Source organism: Sminthopsis crassicaudata, chromosome 2 (genome assembly GCF_048593235.1).
Source record: "Sminthopsis crassicaudata isolate SCR6 chromosome 2, ASM4859323v1, whole genome shotgun sequence".
Taxonomy (NCBI): Eukaryota; Metazoa; Chordata; class Mammalia; order Dasyuromorphia; family Dasyuridae; genus Sminthopsis; species Sminthopsis crassicaudata.
Genome location: NC_133618.1, coordinates 359,798,695 through 359,816,638, shown reverse-complemented (window position 1 = coordinate 359,816,638; position 17,944 = coordinate 359,798,695).

Here is a 17,944-nt window from a genome sequence, read left to right as displayed (position 1 = left end):
ACTGCGCAGGCGCTGTGGTCACCCGGGCAGAGGAAGGTATACTGTAGTGTACCTAGGTGGGGCGAGAGCGCAGGCGCTGCAAGTGGCGCCTTCCCAGGAAGGAACCTGGCCCGGGAGTGTAGCCGCGGCTTCTACTTCGCTCGGGCTCTAGCTTCCGACTTTGTAACAGCATGGCTTAGATTTGGTTCGGGAAAGGCACATTGTAGTAATGGATTGGATCCCATCTAAGGCCTCTATGATAACCTTCCTCACCGCATGTTGGGCTAGAGGAGGAAGGCTACGCTGTTGGCGTTGGGAGTTTTCCCACTGAGAGGAAACCTGTAATTAGGTCACTCGTGGGCGGGAAAGACCGGTTGCACCTCTTGAGAATTTGGGGCCGGCGTCCGCGTGAATGTTGCCCTTAGCTCGCACCTTTGCTTCCCCGAGAACCGGGAAAGGAAAAGGCTTCTTTTGGCTGGGAGTTTTTTTCCCTCGGAGCCTCTCAATAATTAAGACCTCTAGGGCTGGCCCTCAAAGTGCATAGTGCAAAGAGAATTTTAACAGAGACCCAGTTGTAAAAGTCAATTTAGTCTCCACTTCCTCATTTCACAAAGGAGGAAGTAGGCTCCCGCACCACCACCAGGAAGAGTGGCAGGCACATTAGAACCCAAGCCTTCTGACCTAAGGGTTCTGATTAATTGCTTGAGCCCAACCTTTGACCCATTCATCTTCAAAAACATTTATGATCGCTATGCCTATGTTTGCATAAACTACTGTGTACAGAAAACTATTGCCTTGGTGAAAAGAAATAAGCCTGGACTTCCACTCCTGCTTTAAACAGAAACATTAATTACGCTGACCTGTAAAAGGTGATAAAACTTGATACATTAAAAAAAAATCAGTATATTCCTAAAATAACATGTTTCCTAGAACTATAACTAGTTATAATAAGAAGAATGATATAGTCACTATCAGACTAGAAAGAGCACAATCCCAAGAATCAAAAAACCTGCACTGGAGGCCCCAGTCCTTGGTCAAATATAACTTCCTGTACTTGTACCTTAGTCTCCTCACTTATAAAATGAGGGTGTTGGAACAGGCCCCTTTAATTTAATAAGCATTTATTAAGTGGCTATTTTGCACAAGCCATTGAGCTAGGTGCTAGTAATACATAATTTTGGGGAAAAGAAAAAAGAAAAGCCAACTCTAATTATAAATGTTTTTTGAGCAGGAAGGTATTTCAGATGCTGTCAAGGGCAATTCTCTCATTTTTTACACGAGAAAACTGAAGTCTAAATAAAAGGCTTTCCCAATTCACAAAGATGTTAAGTGTCAGCTCCTCCTCATATAGAATACTCCGTTTTCCATCTTAAAACCTTTGTATCTCAGAAAGGCCTGGAGAGACTTAGACGAACTGATGCTGAGTGAAATGAGCAGAACCAGGAGATCATTATACACTTCAACAACGATACTGTATGAGGATGTATTCTGATGGAAGTGGATATCTTCAACATAGAGAAAAGCTAATCCAGTTCCAATAGATCAATGATGGACAGAATCAGCTACATCCAGAGAAGGAACACTGGGAAATGAGTGTAAACTGTGAGCATTTTTTTTTTCTTTCCCAGGTTATTTTTACCTTCTAAATCCAATTCTTAACGAGCAACGAGAAAATTGGATTTACACACATATATATTGTACCTAGGATATACTATAACATATTTAATATGTATGGGAATGCCTGCCACGTAGGGGAGGGGGTGGAGGGAAGGAGGGGAAAAATTCAGAACAGAAGGGAGTACAAGGGATAATGTTGTAAAAAATTACCCATGCATATATACTGTCAAAAAAAGAGTTATAATAATAAAATTAATTTAAAAAAAAAACAAAACAAAACCCTTTGTATCTGTTGTTCCCAAGCCTGGAATCCTTCCTCACCTATATTCTTAGAATTTCTGACTACCTTCAAAAGAGCTTAAATGCCACCTTCTATAGGTATTTTCTCATTCTTCCCCCCCCTCCCCAAGCTGATACTGCCTTTCCTCTCTAAAGTTGCTCTGTATGTACTCTGCATATATGTTAAATATATGTTCACATAGCTCCCACCATTATAATATCAGCTCCTCAAAGGTAAAGGCCATTTTGCTTTTATCTTTGTATACCCAGTGTTCAGCATAGCATCTGTACTTGTTCATCTAGTCCAGTGGCTTTATTTTATACCTGAGGAAACTGAGATACAGGTTAAGCAATTCTCCCAAAGTCACATAGTCCCAAAGGCCAAGACTATATCTAGGTCTTCTAATTCTCAATTCAGTGCACTGCTCTGACATACCACTACATACTTGTCAGTTTAGCTAAGATGACAGGAAAAGATAATGAGGAATGTTGGAGGAAATGTGGGAAAACTGGGACACTGATACATTGTTGGTGGAACTGTGAACAAATCCAATCATTCTGGAGAGCAATTTGGAACTATCCTCAAAAAATTATCAAACTGTGCATACCCTTTGATCCAGCAACTGGGATAATATCCCAAAGAGATCTTAAAGGAGGGAAAGTGACCTACATGTGCAAAAATGTTTCTGGCAGCCTTTTTTGTAGTGGCCAGAAACTGGAAACTGAATGGATGCCCATCAATTGGAGAATGGCTGAATAAGTTATGGTATGTGAATGTTATGGAATATTATTATTCTGTAAGAAATGACCAGCAGGAGGAATACAGAGAGGCTTGGAGAGACTTACATTGTAACGTGCTCTCCTTAATAACCGGTAGCGCACTCAAGAACAGCCACATGTAATCTTAAAAGTCTTTATTATACCTACTCACATAATGCCCTAACTGATGCCCGGACTTGTTGGTTCCCTAGTGAACACCTGGTCAGAAGACCCATGTGTTCACTACCAAAACCCTTACCTCTTTTGGCTATCCATCTTGGCTTGGTCACCCAGGCTAGGAAGCCAAGGTGAAGCACGCCAGGTTAAAGAGGGCGCTTGCTGCCTGCAGTGGGCTTACATAGGGCCTGTGAGGTCACACACACAGCCAATCAGCGAGAGAGTCACCCATTACGAAGCTATCTCAATATGGCCAGGATCCCGCCCAAGGGCAGTCCTAATATCCACAGAAATTACTTCCGGGCCTCAATCTCCCGATGCACTGTGGCACCCATTTAAAGGGCCCTTACAATTCCCTTTCTCTTGTTTTGCGGGAACCGCACATCTCACCAAGCTAAACTTTTAGCACCAGCTATAGTTCACTTGATCCATGAGATGACAGTGTGTTATGCCCAAGGAGGTACAAAGCAGCAGATCAGTAAACAGAAGTATGACAATGAGAACCAGGCTCAACAGTGGCCCAAGTGTTCAACCCATTCATTAAAGTCATACTCGAGATAATAAGCCAAAGAGGTTGGATGCCAATGAGGTAGGATGTCAACACTGAGGTGGGAAGTCAACAAGGTAAAACATCACAATTCTAGTTAACAAATATCAGTAGGTAGGTTGTCACAATTCTAGTTACATTTATCACAGTTCTAGACCAATTCTAGTTTCTTACAATTTTCTGTTGCACTTTTCACAATCCTAGACCAATTCTAGCTTATCACAATTCTCAATTGCACTTTTCACAATTCTAGAACAATTCTAGCTTATCACAATTCTCAATTGCACTTTTCACAATTCTAGAACAATTCTAGCTTATCACAATTCTCTATTGCACTTTTCACAATCCTAGAACAATTCTAGTTTCTTATAATTTTCTGTTGCACTTTTCACAATCCTAGAGCAATTCTAGTTTCACAGGTGCACATAAGCAAAGTCATGTCCAGTAACATTGTCTCAATAACAACGGCAGGTGGGTGCGTTGGTTTTTCACCCACTAATTTAAAAGCATAGTCCTTCAATAGAAAGCATAGGGCAAAGCCTCTTCCCAGGCCACCATATGGAAAGTAGCCACGGGAGGAGCAAGCAGGCCCATTGTCCATTTACAGTCTTTATATTGCATATCACCCAAAACAGTCCATTTCAGCTGCAACACTGGAACTGTGTCTGGTGTCTCTGGTGTCACGGTCAGGAGGGGCATCGCTGCCATCAGGGCTGCGGACATCTGGCTGGTCTCTCTGGACTGTTGTCTGGTCCTTCTCTTGGATCCCCAGGTTACAAATATCTCTGGTGGGGATGAACTCTGCTGCTGGATCTGCACCTAGGAAGGAATGTCCCCGGGGACCAACTTGGGCCTTTCAAAATGCCATCCAGGCCTTTCCACATCACAGTGGAAACAAAGTTGTTGTCAAAAAGATTAACAAAAGTCAGACAAAAGTCAGTCTGTCACTTAGCTGCACTTTCTGTGTATGCCCGAAGTGCATTGCTAAGGTAAAAGGCAAAGAATTTAAAAATGTAAAACCAAAATAATTTAAAAGTGTAAAACCAAAATAGATTAAAAATATAAAACCAAAATAACTTTAAAATGTAAAATCAAAATACTTTGAAGATGTAAAATCAAAATTTAAAAATTGTAAGCAATCACATATCCCAAAATTCCCTTCTCTTGTTTAGAAGAGAAGATCTTGGGGATAGTCTGTGCAGTAATGACTTTACTAATAGGATTATAAGAAATGCCAATGGAATGTGCAAAATCAAATTCAATGCAAAAACACCTAAAGGCAAAGTATTTGTAAGCCAATCCATAAACTGTCTTAAATGCATGTGAAATTTCTACAATAGAAAAATGGTTGATCACATGTCTAGCTGCTTCTCCAGATTGAAATGAAGCCATAATGTCCATTGGTCTTAAAACATCCACTCATACAATTAATGAAAAAAGAACACTCAGCTATATCCCTGAATTCTTTTGCCTAAAAATCAAAGTTTGAGTTTCTGATACCGAATTGTACTTCAGGAGTGTAAATCAATAAATCTGATATTACTTTTCCTCCTGGGTCAAAGATCACACACTGTCTATTTATTCTAGTGATTAAAACAGCAATTTTCCAACCCATTCTAGACATAAACACTGTTTTATAAATACCCGTAGGGGCTTGGGAAATCAAGCTCACCTATGGAAGTGGAAAATCCACGAGGTAATAAAAGAGGAGTTCCAACTCTCCAAAGACTATCCTAGCAATTTTACAAGTATAAAACTCCACTCTCTCTAACTGCAAGATCTTATCCCTGTAAGGTTTCTTAGAAATTAACTGAACTGTATTTTTTAAATTTTTCTGAATATTATAGTCAATACCCCACAATTCCTTTTTGCCTTGGGGCATAAAGCCTACTCCAGTCTTTCGAAATGAAGACACCGGAGTTTTGAATGGATTAATGGGTAGTGCTGATAGTATTATCTCCCTTCCTTTTTCCTCCTCCCCCTTCTCCCTAGGCCCAAGAAGGTGAGGCAGAGGGAAGAATTGGAAAATCCCCCAAAGGCTGATTTAAAATCAAACCTGAGCTTTGCACATAAAAAGAACTAAACTTCTCAATGAAAGAGTAATCAATAAATTCCTTAAAACAACAATGCACGAGGTAAACCAATAAAACGCTAAGAAGAATTTCTACAACTTTAGTCCATGTGGTTCTTTTATTTCCTTCCTTAGTTTCAGCCACTGGTTTGAACTCTTCCTGTTCTATCTGTAGTAACCTAGCTTTTTCTTCTTTCTCTATCTCAATCTGTAGTTTAACCTGCAATTCCAGCAACTCTTGCTGTGGCATTTTATACTCTATACTGTCATACATACGCATTAGCTCTAGGTTGCTCCCTGTCCGAGCTATATTTACTGGGTGTGGGGATAGCCTTCTCGGAGCTTGATTACAAGCTTCCTGCTGTTCTTCAGTGGTGATCTTTGTTAAAAGATCTTCCATCTGGCTCTTTAACCTCTTTATATAAGCATTATGTTCAGCTGTGTCCTTGAGCCTGATCCCAGATTTACCTGGGTCCATATTACTTCTCTGTCTTCCCTCTTAAGTGGCGTTTCTACCGGATCTTTCAGAATCTTAATTCTGAATATTAAATATTTTCAAAACCTGATAATTTCTGATGCGTCCACGTTGAGCGCCATTTGTAACATGCTCTCCTGGCAGTTACAATTACTAGCTTAATAACCGGTAGCGCACTCAAGAACGTCACATGTAATCTTAAAAGCCTTTATTATACCTATGTTAGGGGCCGGGACCTTTCACAGGAAACCTCAACAGTGACTGCCTCTTCCAGCTTCCCCGACCCGACGGGGCTTCAGACGTCTCCGGCCCTCCTCCTGGAGACGGGAGGAGGGAATCACCAGACAGAGAGCCGAGGTGGATAGAACACAGTGATGTTTATTGGAGTTACAAGTCAGCCGTGTCTCCCGAGCCCTTCCGTGCTCGCTCTTTTATACCCCATTTATCTTTTTTGCATATTTCCCCTTTAGAGTTTGGACTCCTCCCTGATTCCTCCCCGAAGGTGGAGCCAATCCTTACTGTGCCTCCCCTGCACCCACCCAGATCCTACTGGGTCAGTTGCCACGGTGACAGATCCGGGTTCGGGCAGGTCCTGACACAAAGGCGTTTCAACTATCCCCCAGGAGGTTCAGGTCCAGAGCCTCTTACATACCTACTCACATAATGCCCTAACTGATGCCCGGACTTGTTGGTTCCCTAGTGAACACCTGGTCAGAAGACCCATGTGTTCACTACCAAAACCCTTACCTCTTTTGGCTATCCATCTTGGCTTGGTCACCCAGGCTAGGAAGCCAAGGTGAAGCACGCCAGGTTAAAGAGAGTGATTGCTGCCTGCAGTGGGCTTACATAGGGCCTGTGAGGTCACACACACAGCCAATCAGCGAGAGAGTCACCCATTACGAAGCTATCTCAATATGGCCAGGATCCCGCCCAAGGGCAGTCCTAATATCCACAGAAATTACTTCCGGGCCTCAATCTCCCGATGCACTGTGGCACCCATTTAAAGGCCCCTTACATTACATTAATTGATGCTAAGTGAAATGAGCAGGACCAAGAGACCATTATACACGACAACAAGAAGACTATGTATATGATGATCAATTCTGATGGACGTGGCTCTCTTCAACAATGAAATGATTCAAACCATTTCCAATTGTTCAATGTAGAAGAAAACCATATACACCCAGAGAGAGGCCTGTGGGAACTGAGTATGAACCACAACATAGCATTTTCACACTTTCTGTTGATGTTTGCTTGCATTTTGTTTTTCTTCTCAGGTTTTTTTTCTTTCTAGATCCTATTTTTCTTGTGCAGCAAGATAACTGTATAAATATGTATGTATGTATGTGTATATATATATATATATGTATATATATATATATATATATATACATATATATATATATATTGGGTTTAACATATATATTAACATATTTACCATGTATTGGACTACCTACCATCTAGGGAAGGGGATGGGGGGAAGGAGGGAAAAATTTGGAACAGAAAGTTTTGCAAGGGTCAATGTTGAAAGATTACTCATGCATATGTTTTGTAAATAAAAAGCTTTAATTTAAAAAATTCAGTACATAATTCTTTTTTTTGACACTGGTTGGCTTTAATCCCTATATAGAAAGAGTCTGTAGTTTACAAAGGACTTTCAAAGATTTATCTCATTTAATTTTCCTAATAGGAGGACCATGCTTTTTATCCTAACTTTACAGATGAGGAAACTGAGTCTCAAACAGGGACTTCAAGGCCTGAACAATGGCATAAAATGGCATAAAACATTCAGTGACTGAACTTAGATTAAAAATTAGGTTTCTTTAATTGATATAGTACCCTTTCTTCTGCAAGAAAGTGTCAGGTTTAGGTAGTAAATCAAGGTTATAATGGTGTCTTAGATTAACATGAGCTCAAAGATCCAAGACCAGGTTAGGAAAAAAAAAAAAAAAAACTGTGCTAGAAAACTGGAACCCACAGAAATAGCAGCTACTCATTTGCTCTGATAGAAGTCTTCTTCACCTGTTGGTTGTTGCCTAGCAGGCCTTGTCCCACCCTGGTCTAAATGGAGAATTGTCTTTCACAACCTGCCTAACAAGGCTAACCAGCTCAGGCTCCCTAGGTCTGAAACAAGAGCTGTGACTTCCCCTAAACACGTAATTCTGTGTTGTGTTATACTTATACTTGAAACAAGATTCCTTCACTTATCCCAAAAAGCCAACAAATACTCTATTTGCCAACCAAAGAGATGGCCTATTTTTCTCCAATTCTAATCCCACTTTAAAGTAGAAGGTTCCAAAATAAAAGAGAGTCAAGAAACCTAGATTGTAATCCTGGTTATGTCATCAATTCACCGTGTGACCTCAAATAATTTATTTCATTTCTTTGAGGTGTCCTTAATTTAGTCATCTGGAAAATGAGAGAGTTTGAGTAAATAATCATCAAAGGTCCAACAATTTTATGATTCTAAGTCAAAACACTTTGCAAATTATAATGCACTATTCTTTCCATTTTTCCCCCAATTTTGTTGTTACTATTGCTGTGGTTCATGTACTGTACATGCACAAGAATTGTCCAAGGATCAGAAGGCATTGTATTGTGATTTACCCTGTCAGAGGGAATTATAACCCACACCAATGAGGTTATGGATTAATTGAAGTACCAAGGATTATTTATAGAGAAGAAAATAGTCTATCTGGTGTATTGCTCAACATAAAGAGCCCAGAAGGATCATAGTAAAATATAAATATGAAAATTTAAAAATTGAGTACCTACCTTCTAAATATAAACAATAAAGGCAATTTATGCCTTACTCTGTGATAATAATGACAGTGCTTATGATACTTGACATTTATACAGGCTGTTATGACTTACAAAGTACTTTTTTTTTTAATATGCATTTTCTCAGCTGAGACAACTCTGTGAGATAGTAAAGCAGTAAGTGAAGTAATAACTTCAGGTATTTTTATCCCCATTTTACAAGAGAAATTGAGACTTAAAATTTTAACTGTCTTGTCTAAGATCATACATTTAGGAAGTATCTGAAATAAGATTTGAACCTAGGAGTTTCTGACCCTTTGTCTAAAAACTACTAAATGCTGTTTCTCAATGTAATATATAAAATACTAGGGCCTTTTCCACCCTTCACTCCCTAAAAGCATATGCAGGTATTCTCTCCTTGTTTCTGATGGGTCTTTTTAGAGTTCAGTTCTGAATTTGAGCTAGCTTTGAGAAATCCTTTACCACTATGCTAAAACAGAACTGATGGCATAGGACATCCTATTCACTTGAATTGGTGACCTCCTTTTGAAGGTCCTCTTGTTTGCAACCTTCTAGGTGACATGATGCAATTTCAGCCAGGGACAGAAATCAGAAAGAAGAAAGTCTTTCTCCATCAAATTGAGCACAAATCCAACTATCTTCACTTCTGCTGAGTCCCCTGACTGCCTCTGTTTCTCATGTCTTTCCTTTTAGCCTTTCTCATTAGCCTTATGAGCACTGAAAAGTGTAAAGATATTCTAGTAATAACGGCTGACATTTTCTCCTTCCCTAACACCTGAGCAGTTGCCTGGAGAGAGCTCCTAGGCAGTAGTGGGCTAGCTATATTCGAAGAGAGAGGTCACCAGAAAAATCAAGCTTAGCCTGACAATGTTAACAGAGGTGAAATGTAATATGGTTATCAGACTTACAAGAATTGTTTATGTCCAAAATTAGACTTGCCTCCCAGCTGACTAAACTAGTTAAAGTAAGTTAAGTCATGAGTGCTGTTAAAATTCATTCAAGTTCATTCAAGTTGCACTTCTTATATGCTGACCTTGCTTCTTGTGTGGTTATAAATGAACTGTTTTGTTCCAGATTTATATTGTACTTTGGATACCTCTTTTATTTTCCCCTTTTGGGGAAACCCTAGGCTAAAGTTAAAAATAGAATTATCTCTGCAATAGCAAAAGTCTGATAGCAGAGTTTGATGAGTCAGTGAAGAGATCAGGTTTATTTAAGCGTGAAACTCTTTAAAGGACCAAATGACTAGATATGGGAATGGGACAGTATCCCCAATCAGTGTGATTTCATTTTTGCATAAATGAACCTGGTTTAATCCAACAAGAATTGAATATCTGCTGTGTGCTCACCATAGCAATAAAGGATTTTTTTTTTTTGCCTAAAATACTCTGAGCTTCCTTCTAATAACACAAATGAAGGTGTTACCTGTTTTTTCTCTGAGCAAATTACCTCATTCCTGTGCCACTCCCCTGACAAATGGAGGCAAGAAATTTAATTATACCTTCTTAAAACATCCTAGTAATGAAATCATATGTGATTAACTGCATAAGAAATGAATTCTAAGAAGGTCTTATTGGTCAGTAAGAAAAAAACATAAATACAAAAGGAACAAATAATATAGTTCTAGATTATATTGGGATTTCTCTTCCATAAAAAGAAATCCAGAGTACTTTCTTATTCTATGAAAAGTGGAATAACAGAGCTACAGATCCATATTCCACTTATTCTGAAATAATCTGAATTGACAGACTTGACAGAGCTGCAAAATACTTAGAACAACAATTAAAAAGCAAACCAAAAAGAAAGTTCCTTTGTGGGTTTTTTGTTTGTTTGTTTGTTTGTTTGTTTTGTTTTCCAATTTCTTGGCAAGAGCCAGAGAGGAAGTGAATCAATGAGGTAAATGGACTTCAGAAGAGAATATTCACCCAAATGGCAAATTTAGTACACCATATAGGAATGTTATTTGTGATGTGGATATAATTAAAACCCATCTTGACAGGAGCAAATGATCTTGATCTTATAGCTTACCAAACACTCAAATTGTTACAATTGGCATTAAAGCTCAGAGAAGGAATGAGATTTGACTGAATAATTCTTGATCTAATGTTAATTCACTCCCTGACTTAGAAATGGCCTCCTTCACACACTGAAATAAAGAAGTCCCTGGTGACTTCTAAGTGTCCATTAACCTATTTGGGGCTAATTAAAATACTTTTTATGTACTATTGTAGACTTTAGGATAGAACATGTGGTTTTTTTTCCTAAAATACTGTCCAGAGAAAAGGACAATAGCTTTAAAATATATGGCATATATAGTTAAATATATATTTAAAATATACTTAATATACTTAAAAGTATATGGGATACTAATGCTCTGCTCATAGAGTTGTGAACTAATCCAATCATTCTCCAAAGAAATTTGGAACTATGGGCTGTAAAACTGTAAAACCCTTTAACCCAGCAATATCTCAACTGGGTTTGTATCCCAAAGAGATTAAAGAAAAAAGAAAAGGACCTATATGTATAAAAGTATTGATAGCAACTCCTTCTGTGGTAGCAAGGAAATGGAAATTGAGGGAATGCCCATCTATTGGAAAATGGCTAAATAGATATGGTATATGATAGTGATAGAATACCATTGTGAGAAGGATTAATATATATTAATAATATATATTAATAATGAGAAGGATTCTTTCAGAAAAATGTAGGAAGACTTACATGAATTAATGCAAAGTGAAGTGAACAGAACCAGAAGAATATTGTACATAGTAATAGCAATATTGTACAATGATCAACTGAATGGCATAGCTACTCTCAGCAATTCAATAATCCAAGGCAATTCTGAAAGTCTTATAACAAAACATGCTGTCTGTCTCCAAAGAAGTGATAGAGTCTGAATGCAAATTGAAGCACACCTTTTTTTTTTTTTTTTTTTTACTATCTTTATTTTTCTTGAATTTTTTTTTGGTCTGTTTTCTTTTGCAAAATGGCTGCTACAGAAATATGTTTTGCATGACTTTACCTATAAAATCAATATTATTGAATGGCTTACCTTCTCAAGGAAGGGAAAAGTGTGAAAGGAAGGGGAAGAATTTGAAACTCAAAAAAGTTTTTAAATGAACATTAAATTTATTTTTACATGTAACTGAGAAAATATATTTATTATATCTATATAATAAATATAAATATAAAAGATCATCATCTTTAAAATAGAAAAAAATGGAACATAAAAAGATGTCCTCATTTTTTAATTATCAAAAAGCAAAATCCAAGGAAACATGTAATGGAGAGGTAAAATTCCTCAGAACTAAAGAGATATAATCTAAATATTCCCACCAGGTATCTGCACTATCATTTCTCCAACTCAAGATTCAATTTCTGATGAAGAGCCAAATGTATGATTAGATAAAGACTAGAATCTTAATGTCAACTTTAATGATTAGGAATAATAAAATTAATTTACATTTATAAAGTGCTTCTTCACAATGATTGTCACAATGACAGATAGTAAAAATATTAAGATCTCAATGTGACAAAAGATGAAAAAGACTCTGAGAAATTAATTTAATATCACATAGTCATATAACTTCCTAATATTAAAATGGACATTTGAAAAAAGTAACAAAATAAGAGAATATCAGATTTGGAAAGCAAAGTCAGAAGCCAACTAATTAAACCCATATCTAAGAGAGAAATATTTCCATACATTAGAGAGGAATTCCATTCCTCTTGTTGGTCATTGGTTATTTTTGTCACTTTAAAATTTTTTTATGATTATTATAAATTTGGAAAACATCAACGAACACGAATATTTACGCATATAGTTAGATGGTACAATGGACAGAGCTACAGTTAGGGAGACCACAGTTCAAACTATGCCTCAGATAATTATTAGATTTGTGACAGTAAGCAGTTACTTAATTTCTGTCTGCTGAAGTTTCTTCATCAGTAAAGTGAAAATATTAATAGCAACTACCTCCTAAGATTATTGAAATGATGATCAAATAAGCTAATAAAAATACTTTGAGACCTTAAAATACCATACAAATACTAGTTATTATTATTATACATAGAACATAAAAGTGTTATATATGAAAATATGAATCCTTGTTATATAGAACTTGGGATTTTAAGATATATATAGATATGATATAGATATATAATTTAACACAGTAGTACAAATGCTGCTGTACTCTTTAGTTACTTTTTGAAGTTTTCTCAGCTCTCTATTGCATATTTTTTAAATGTTCCATTGATATCTTTTCTTTATTTTCTTTTTGAATATCATTCTATTCCACCCACTCCTCATTCTCCACAAATTCATATATTGGTCATGTCTAATAATTTTGTCTCATTCTATACTTATACTTACAATTGATTCTCTTTTTGCCAATAAATGAAAAACATTTATATTTTCCATAAGTTTTCTGAAGTCATGGTTTGTCATTGCATTGATCAGAGTTCTTAAGTTCATTAAGTTGGTTTCTTTTACAAAATTATATTCATCATACCAATTGTTCTCTTGATTCTGCTAATTTCATTATGAATAAGATCATACAAATCTTACCAGTTTTCTCTGAATCATTTTAATCATTTTAATTATGCTCACAAAACATAATTTGTTCCGTTATTCCCCAGTTGCTTACTTCTTTTCTAATTCGTTGCAACAACAGGAAGTGATTCTTTGTAAAATAATATTTTAATTTCTCCAAGTTACATGTAAAGACAATTAACATTCATTTTCTTAAATTTTTGAAATTAAAATTCTCTGCTTTCCTTCTCCTTTTCCCTTCCATCTGACAAGCTAAGCAGTTTGATGTATGTTTCAGGAGCAACTTGCTAGTAGTTGCTGGGGATCTTGTTCTGACGATCAGAATAGATCTCTTCATGTGAGAGGATGATAACAATACAAGCAGACTGAGAAGCAGTTGTATTCTCTGTCCTCTCTCTTCTCTCTTGCCTCCAATTTATTTCATTTCCAATTCACAAGCAACATCTGCATCAGTAAAGGCTGACTTGCAATTCCTTCAAGAGTGTTATGATTTACAGCTGTGGGGGCTCTCAGAGAATCGACTTGCCCCTTCACAAATAGGCATGGTCCTTAACAATTCCCCATTTTTTTCTTTTATGGGAACACCATTATTTTTCCCCCAAAAGCATGGTCAATAAGTTTGTCCAATATTGTGAAGCAGCTGCTATCTGAGTTCTCATGCAAACAGCATTATCAAAGTTTTTCTTGTCCTATTCTTCTGGAAGGTTGCAGAGTGAGACACTATAGCAGGTATTGAATTTTGTGAGATGTCATGGAGGCAAACTTTCTGACAAAGGGAAAAGTAGGAATGTAGTTAGGGTAGGCATTTTTTATAAGTCTTTCATCAGTCTCCTAGATCAGTCCCTTGATGTGTTGGGCCATTTTAATTACCCCAACTGGAAAAGTCTTACTGGGTCTCTTCTCTCTTTCCTTCTCCTCAGGTTACGAAAGGAACTCTCCTGGAAGGATCCTACTCACAAACAGCTCTCCAGCACTGCTGCTTCTTGTGTTTCTTGTGCCCCACATTGGGCACCATTTGTTATGGGAACAACCTACTAATGGCTTCTGGAGATCTAATTCTGACCAGAATCATAGATCTCTTCATGTAAGAGGACGGTAAAGATACAAGGAGACTGAGAAGCAGCTGCATTCTCTGACTTCTCTCCTCTTCCTTCTTGCCTCCAATTTATTTCATTCCCAATTCACATGCAACATCTGTTTCAGTAAAGGCTGATTTGCAATTCCTTGTTCAAGTGTGTTATGATTTACAGCTGTAGAGCTTTCGAAGAATCGAACTGACCCTTCACACTTAGGCATGGTCCTTAACTTATATAGGTTATTCATGTACAATCATACAACACATATTTCCATATTAGTCATGTTGTGAAAGAAGACAGAGACAAAAAACATCAAACAAACCACCAAAAATAAAGCATGTGAAAAATTGTATGCTTCAATCTTATTCAGACTCCATCTTTGGAAGTAGATAGCATTTTTCCATTATGAATCCTTTGAAATTATCTTGGATTATTGGATTATTGATTATTATTGGATTGGATTGGATTATTGTATTGATTGGATTGATTATTGTATTGTATTGAGAGTAGCTAAGTCATTTACAATTGCTCTTTATGAATATTGCTATTACTGTGTACAATGTCCTCCTGATTCTACTCACTTCATTTTGTACCCATTCACGTAAATCTTACCAGGTTTTCTAAAAACCATCTTGTTCATCATTTCTATAGCATAATAGTATTCCATTATGTCATATACTATAACTTGTTCATTCATTCCCTAGTTGATGGACAACCCTAAATTTCTAATTCTTTGCCCCCACTAAAAGATGCTATAAATATTTTGGTAATAGGTCTTTTCCTCCACCCCCTTTTTAAAATCTCTTTGGGATATACAGTAGTAGTATTGCTAGATCAAATGGTGTGCACAGTTTAATAGCCCTTTTGGCATGATTCCAGATTGCTTTCCAGAATTCATTATTGTCCCAGTTTTTCCACATATCCTTCAACATTTGTCATTTCCCTTTTCTGTTATATTAGCTAATCTGATACAATGAGATGGTATTTCAGAATTGTTTTGATTTGTATTTCTATAATCAATACTGATTTAGAGATTTTTTTATATGACTATTGATAACTTTAGATTTCTTCTTCCGAAAATTGCTTGTTCATATCCTTTGTCTATTTATAAATTGGAAATGATCTGTATTCTTACCAATTTGACTCTATATATTTGAGAACTGAGGTCTATGTCAGAGACATTGATGTGAAAATTGTTTCCCACCTGCCTGCTTTTCTTCTGATTTTGGCTCTACTGGTTTTGTTTGTGCAAAACATTTTTATTTTAATATAATTGAAATGATCTATTTTACAGCTTATGTTTTCTCTCTCTCTCTTTGTCTCTCTCTCTCTCTCTCTCTCTCACTCTCTCTCTCTTTGTGTGTGTCTCTCTTTCTATCTACTTATCTATCTCTTCTCTCCCTCCTTCCCTCCCTCCTTTTTTGGTCATAGAATCTTTTCTTCTCCATAGAACTGACAGGCAAACTATTCCTTACTCTCATAATTGTTTATGGGAGCATCATATATCCATTTTGACCTTATCTTGGTAAACAGTACAAAGTTTTGGTTTCTACCATGTTTCTATCATATTGTTTTCATTTCCCAAGCTTTTTTTCCCCCTCAAATAGTGAGTTCTTCTTTGATTTATCAAATACTAAATAACTATGGTCATTTATTAGTTTGTCTTACGTACCTAATCTATTCCACAGAAGCACTACTAACATATTGTTTTAGTGATTACAATTTTGTAACACAGTTTGAGATCTAGTATGACTGAGTCACCTTCCTTCACATTTATTCCATTAATTCCTTGATATTTTTGATCCTTTATTCTTTCAGATGAATATTTTTTTTTAGTTCTATAAAATATTTTGATAGTTTGAGTGGCATGGCAATGGATATATAGATTAATTTAGTTAGAGTTGTCGTTTTTATTGTATTGGCTCAGTTTACCCAAGAGCAATTGATACTTCCCTATTTGTTTAGATCTAACTTTATGGGAAAAGCATTTTATAATTGTATTTATAGAGTTCTTGAGTTTGTCTTGGCATTTTATATTGTCTACAATTATTTTAAATGGAATTTATCTTTCTATCTCATGCATCTGGACTTCATTGGTAATATGTAAAAAATGCTTATGATTCATGTGAGTTTATTTTATGTCCAGCAACTTTGCTAACATTGTTAATTATTTTACCTAACTACTTATTTGATTTTCTAGGACACTCCAAGTATACCATCATATCACTTGCAAAGAGTGATGTTTTTTGTTTTCTCATTGCCTGGTTTTATTTCTTTCTTTCTCTTTTCTAAAAAATAGCTACCATTTCTTGCATAATACTTAATAGTGGTGATTAAGAACACTTTTGCTTTGCTCTGATCTTACTGGGTAGGCTTCTAGCTTATACTCATTACAAATAATGTTTGCTGATAGTTTTAGGCAGATACTATGTACCATTTTAAGAAAAACTTCATTTATTTGTATGTTCTCCAATGTTTTTAGTAGGAATGGATGTTCTATTCTGCCAAAAGCTTTTCTGCAACTATTGAATTTCTCATATGGTTTCCACTGGTTTTGTTATTGATATGGTTAATTTGCTAATAGTTTTCCTAATATTGAACTAGCCCTATATTCCTGATATAAATCCCAGTTGGTCATAGTGAATGATTCTTGTGATATATTGCTGTTATGTCCTTGCTAGTATCTTATTTAAATTTTTTGCATAGATATTTATTAGAGAAATTGTTCTACACTTTTCTTGTACTCTTCTTGATACCAATCCCATATTTGTTGGTAGGACTTCTTTGCCTATTTTCTCAAATGGTTCATATTGTATTAGAATTAATTGTTTTATGAATGTTTGGGAGAATTCATTTGTGAATCTACTTGGTCCTAGGGATTTTTTTTCTTTTTTTATAAAGCTTTTTATTTTCAAAACATATGCATAGATGCTTTTCAACATTTACCCTTGAAAAATCTTGTGTTCCACATTTTTCTCTCCCTTCTCCCCACCCTTTCCCCTAGACAGCAGGTATTCCAATATATGTTAAACATGTGCAGTTCTTCTCTACATATTTCCACAACTATCATGCTGCACAAGAAAAGTCAGATCAAAAAGAAGAAAAAATGAGAAAGAAAACAAAATACAAGTAAACAACAACAAAAAAAGTGAAAACATTTTGTTGTGATTCACACTCAGTCCCCATAATCCTATCTCTGGGTGGAGATGGCTCTCTCTATCACAAGACCATTGGAACTGGTTTGAATCACCTCATTGTTAAAAAGAGCCATGTTCATCATAATTGATAATTATATAATTTTGTTGTTGCCTTTTTGAAATTATCCTACTGATTGTTTCTTATAGATTTTTCTTATAAAGAAGATATATTTCATTATATTAATATACCTTATTCAGCCATTTTCTAGCTGATGGGTATTCACTCAGTTTCCAGTCTTTTTTGCCACTACCAAAAGGGCTGCTACAAACATTTTTGCACATCTGGGTCCTTTTTCCTTTTTTATGATCTCTTTGGGATATAGGCCCAGTAGAGACACTACTGGATCAAAGGGTATGCACAGTTTGATAGCTCTTTGAGTATAGTTACATATTGCTCTCTAGAATGGTTAGATCAGTTCACAACTCCTCCAACA